Source organism: Marmota marmota, unplaced genomic scaffold (assembly GCF_001458135.2).
Source record: "Marmota marmota marmota unplaced genomic scaffold, marMar, whole genome shotgun sequence".
In the NCBI taxonomy this organism is placed as follows: Eukaryota; Metazoa; Chordata; class Mammalia; order Rodentia; family Sciuridae; genus Marmota; species Marmota marmota.
The window spans coordinates 19,907-25,257 of NW_026000185.1; the positions used below are offsets into that span (position 1 = coordinate 19,907).

At 41.0% G+C, this 5,351-nt stretch overlaps 1 long non-coding RNA gene across 1 annotated transcript in view; it reads right to left on the minus strand.

The window, feature by feature from the left end:
- LOC125612408 overlaps nucleotides 1-4,309 on the minus strand; it is a 13,103-nt gene extending 8,794 nt beyond the window's left edge. Inside the window, exons 1-2 of the long non-coding RNA XR_007342771.1 lie at nucleotides 4,299-4,309; nucleotides 2,442-2,445 (exon numbers count right to left, since the gene is read on the minus strand). This is a non-coding gene — a long non-coding RNA (uncharacterized LOC125612408). The remainder of the gene's footprint in view (nucleotides 1-2,441; nucleotides 2,446-4,298) is intronic.
- Between the last annotated feature and the right edge of the window lie 1,042 nt (nucleotides 4,310-5,351).

Sequence of the window (5,351 nt, forward strand, 5' to 3'; positions counted from 1 at the left end):
AACATTAAATAGAGACGAGTGGGGGGAGAGAAAGGGAGAGAGAAGGGAAAGCATATGGAAATGGTAGGAGACCCTCAATGTAACACAAAATTACATATAAGAGGTTGTGAGGGGAAAGGGGGGGGGAGGGAGAGAATTGAACAACAGCAGATGAGGTAGAGAGGGAAGATGGGAGGGGAGGGGAGGGGCGATAGTAGGGGATAGGAAAGGCAGCAGAATACAACAGTCACTAATATGGCATTATGTAAAAATTGTGAATGTGTAACTGATGTGATTCTGCAATTTGTATTTGGGGTAAAAATGGGAGTTCATAACTCACTTGAATCAAATGTATGAAAGATGATATGTCATGAGCTTTGTAATGTTTTGAAAAACCAATAAAAAAAAAAGAATTAACTTCTTGGGCTCTGGAACTGACATATGGAAGAGCTTGCCAATAAATGGGTGACCTGTTATCTACCTCAGCCCTGTGACCTCTCCTTAGACCTATATAAACACACAGCCTTTTGTAATAAAGTGGAAACCTCTTTGGTGATCTGTGTTGTGTGGTGCTGCATCTTCCAGTCTTCCAGTAAGCAGGCAAAACCTGGGATTACATAGCCCACAAAACCAAGGAGTAAAATGGCTCCCAGAATACCCAGCAGACAGCAAGCAATTGTTGGAACTACATTACCCATAATCCTTAGGAGAGAAAGATCCCAGAACCCTTTCAAGGAGAAGAAAAATTATGAGACTACATTATCCATAATTCAAACAGGGAGAAAGTTCCCACAATCCCCCACATGTAGTACAGATTATGTGACTACATTACCCACAACTCTATGAGGGGAGGAATTCCCCAAAGTGAGTGGTATGCTCATGATTACTTGACCCACCATCCTAACAGGAGGAGGCTCCCAGAATACCAAGTGGTGAGTGGGAAAATGTTGGGATTATATAACCCATAATCCTAAACAGGAGGAAGTTCCCAAGATTCTTTGCACAAAGAGGACAAATCATGGGACTACATTACCCACAATTCTATGCAGAGGAGTTCCCAGAGTTGCCCAAGGTGAGTGATTTGTTCATGACTACTTCACCCACCATCCTGATGGGAAGAAGCTCAGAATACCCAGTGGTGAACAGCAAAGGTTGAGACTATGTTACTCATAATTCTAAGGAGGGGAAGTTCCCAGAATTTTTTGTCAGAGTAGATAAATCATGGGACTACATTACCCACAAGTCCACAGGGGAGGAAGCTCCCACAAGTACACACACACACACACACACACACACACACACCATGCACAGTGTAATACATGGGACTACATGACCCACAATTCCATGGTGGAGAAAATTCCCAGAATTGTTTGCATGGAGAGGGCAAAATATGGGACTGCATTACCCACAATCCTTAGGGAATAGGCTCCCAGAATACACAGCAGTGGGCAGGAAATTTGGACTACATTACCCATAAGCTTAATAAGGAGAAAGTTCCCAAGATCCTCTGCACAGAGCCAATAAATCATGGAACTACATTACCCAAAATTATAACAGAGGAGGAAGATCCCACAATTTTCCACAATTTGAATAAAACGTGGGATTATATTACCCACAATTCCATGGGGGGGAATTACCCAGAAATCCTCAACATGGGCCATAAACTCCTACATACTTCACCCACAGTATTTTGGGGAGGGCCTCCCAGAATACCACACCGAAGAGTGGGAAAGGTTGGAATTACATTACCCATTACCCTAAGAGGGTTAGGTTACCTGGCTTTCTGGGGTCAGTGGTTAAACTTAGGACTATACTACCTATGGTCCATAGTTGCAGAAATTCAATACTACCTCTTGGTTTTGAAGTTTCACTAACCCTAGGTCTGTGACTAATTTTTACCTAGCCTGACTCCTACTCCTAAAATTACTCAGATTCCCAGGGTATAAAGGCAAGCATGTGGCATTCCACTTCTATGGCTCTCCTGACAGAGGTGTGTGTGTGTAAGATCCAGGACTACATCACGCATAATCCTTAGGGAGGAATCACTCAGGATCCCCTCAAGGAGAGCCAGCCAAACCTGAACCCTAACTCTAACTTGACTGTTGTAATGTAGTTCGGCACTTTGCAGACTCCTCATGGGGGATCCTGAGAGCTTCAACTTCCTTAGGATTTTAGGTCATTTAATCCAGAATTTTGCCTACTCACGGGACATGGTTGAAGAAATTCTCCTGCAAGCTTCTGACCCTGAGGGCTGTGGGTAATGTAGTCCAGCATTTGATCAGTTTATTGGGGGCAGTGCTCCTGTAGGCTGCCCCCACCACCACTCCCCTTTGGATTGTGGGTAATGTAGTCTAGTATTTGACTGGTTCCCTGTGTAGAACCCGGGGAACTTCTGCCCCATTAGGATTGTGGGTAATTAAGTCCCTTGTATTTTATGGCTCAGAGGGGTTGATTCTGTGCACTTCACTTCCCCCTCTTTGGATTGTAGATAAAGTAGTCTAGCATTTTGCCCACTCATAGGGTGGGGATGGGGGGAGAAGGGGGGCTCTTGAGAGCTTCTGCTCCTGAAGGCTGAGGTGCTGCAGTCCAACTGGGCAAAATACCTGGGAGGTGACAAGCAACTTATAGGTTGAAGCGGGAACTGCTTTATTACAGAACAGCAAAGGTATATATATCTAACTGATTACATACAGCTTGACTCAATCAGCATCATCCAATCATAGCATTGCTCTCCTACAGATACAGCAATCAGCCAATAAGGAGTCCCCACCATCTTGATGGCTCGGTGGTGCTGCCTCACAAACCACTCCTCCTGGCAAACTGCCACGTGCCATCTTCACTTGATCATGGCCTCCAACATCTCCCCCTTTTTGTTTTATTAAACAACAAGTATGTGGTTTAGGGACCGTGCCTGTCTTAGGTAGTCCAATACTACATATGGTCCTCACCCGTCACTGGATGGTCTGACCTCAAATTGTCAGCCTCCTGGCTTAGGCTGGTACCATTGTAATTGGATCTTACCCATCTTTGACTACCGGCCCAACATATTTAGCCATACTTGTGGATCTTGTCCTGTTTCTAGGGCCATCATGGCCTGTTTAACAACCATAGTGGTTTCTTTTTGTTGTCTGTGTAATTTATACAAACACCATAAATAACCTACCACAAGCAGAAGGAGGAGGATACAAAATGCCACGATACCAAGCCATTGATGGCTCCAAGTGAGAAGCCCTTGGAAAAATTGTACCACTGATGACACTGTCAGCAAAGATACCCTGGTACTATTAAGAGTTACAATTTGGGGCTGGGGATGTGGCTCAAGCGGTAGCATGCTCGCCTGACATGCGTGCAGCCCAGGTTCAATCCTCAGCACCACATACAAATAAAGATGTTGTGTCCGCCAAGAACTGAAAAAAATAAATATTAAAAAAAATTCTCTCTCTCTCTCTCTCTTTAAAAAAAAGAGTTATAATTTGTTGTATCAATAGATTAGTTCATAATGCATAGAAGTGATACACAGTTAGGTAAGTTCTGTAAGCAGCTTAAAGCAGAGGAATCCATTAATATGTCTATTTCTTCTTGAAGTAAATTGACTCTTTGGTTGAGCATCAGAATTCCATTTCTAAGATGATCATTAATAATGTTTTGTGTTTGTAAAGCTTGTGCTACTTGTTGAGTTACATTATTTATTGATGCAGCAGTTTGTACAGTTTGTATGATAGCTATTGCAGAAGCTGCAGTAGCAGCAGCAGAAACAGCAACAGCTGTGATGATGGTAGCTGTAATTCCGAAGTCTCGTTTGGTTTTCAGTAATACTGGAAATTCTTCTATTTTTGTCTTCACTGGCACTGGGATGAAGGTAGGAATTCTGGCAATGATGGCTAAAGAAAATTGTGTAGCATTCCAGCAGGCACTAAGAAAACAATTTTCTGAACAATTTAGTACATTATCTTGAAAAGAATTATTACATATAATGAAAAGGAAACGTGAAAGTAAACAAACAGGAGTTTTGTTCACATTTTAAAACAATCCTTGTAAATTTCTGAATTTAGGTAGATTATTTCATAGACATCAACATTTTATTAGTTTTTTTAACACCTAGAAAAACTTGTAAGCTTAATTTTAAAGACATCTTTACTTTCATCTGTTTACCCAATTTAAATTGAACTGTTTAAATCATGTGAATAAAAGATACTTGGATCCATTTTTTTTAATTTTTCATGAGCGCTCCTCATATATCTGCCAATTTTCATATCATGTGTATGACATATGGACATATGCACATACAGACATACAACACATAACACAAGTGTGCACACATAACACAATAGTAAAGGCCTTGTAGCTTTTCACAGGTGAAATCTCCATTGCAATGTTTTAAAACTCCACAGTTGATCAAAAAATAGAACTGATCAGAAAAACATTAACCTAGGTCTGCATGAGTTCTAAAAACAAAATAGAACTCCATGATGTGGGAGAGGGCATAATAAAATAGATATTGAAAAAAGCATCCTGGCTACAACTTGGGATTCACTCTTCTTTTGATATCCCATCCTTCTTCTTGTAACTTGCATATGGGTTTGAAGGTATTCCCACAAGTAAGCCTCAAGGTTTTTTACATTTGAAATAGGCCTCAATGGTGCTCATTATTCATTAGCCTCCAGGTGTGGGAGAACCATTGTCACAGATGTAAGGATAGCTAAACTGGAGTTCTGGATATCAGCTGTTATGGATTTGAGCCAAATCACCTTCTTTTTGGTCTGTAGAAATCCCTTTAGTTAGTCTCTCTGGAATCCAAATCAGCTGCTGTTCTCCCTGTGGAAACACACAAACAGACCCCCGATTCCAGACAATCACTGGGTCAGGACCTTTCCATTGTCCAGTCAGAATGTCCTTCCAAAGTACCTTGGGCTTATGTACATTTTTTGGATATATGTGCCTTCCCGCAGCACTGAGCCCTGATAAATCCAAATTTAAAAAATTTAAAGTAAAAAGGGTTATGTTAAGTTTATCTTTGGGGGAATATATATACCCCTTCCCAATTCCCCCTTTTTGTTTTAGTAAGTGCATTTTAATAGTTTGATGAGCTCTTTCAACTATACCTTGTCCCTGTGGATTGTATGGGATTCCTGTTATATGAGTAATGCCAAATGATGAGCAAAATTGCTTAAAAGAAGTAGAAGTATAGCCAGGGCCATTATCTGTTTTTAACTGTTTTGGAATGCCCACAGTGGCAATGTTTTGTAAACAATGAGATATAAAATCTTTAGTTTTTTCTCCGGCATGAAGGGAGCCCATCAAATATTCGGAAGAAGTATCAACTGTAACATGCAAATATTTTAATTTTCCAAATTCTGGCAAATGTGTGACAT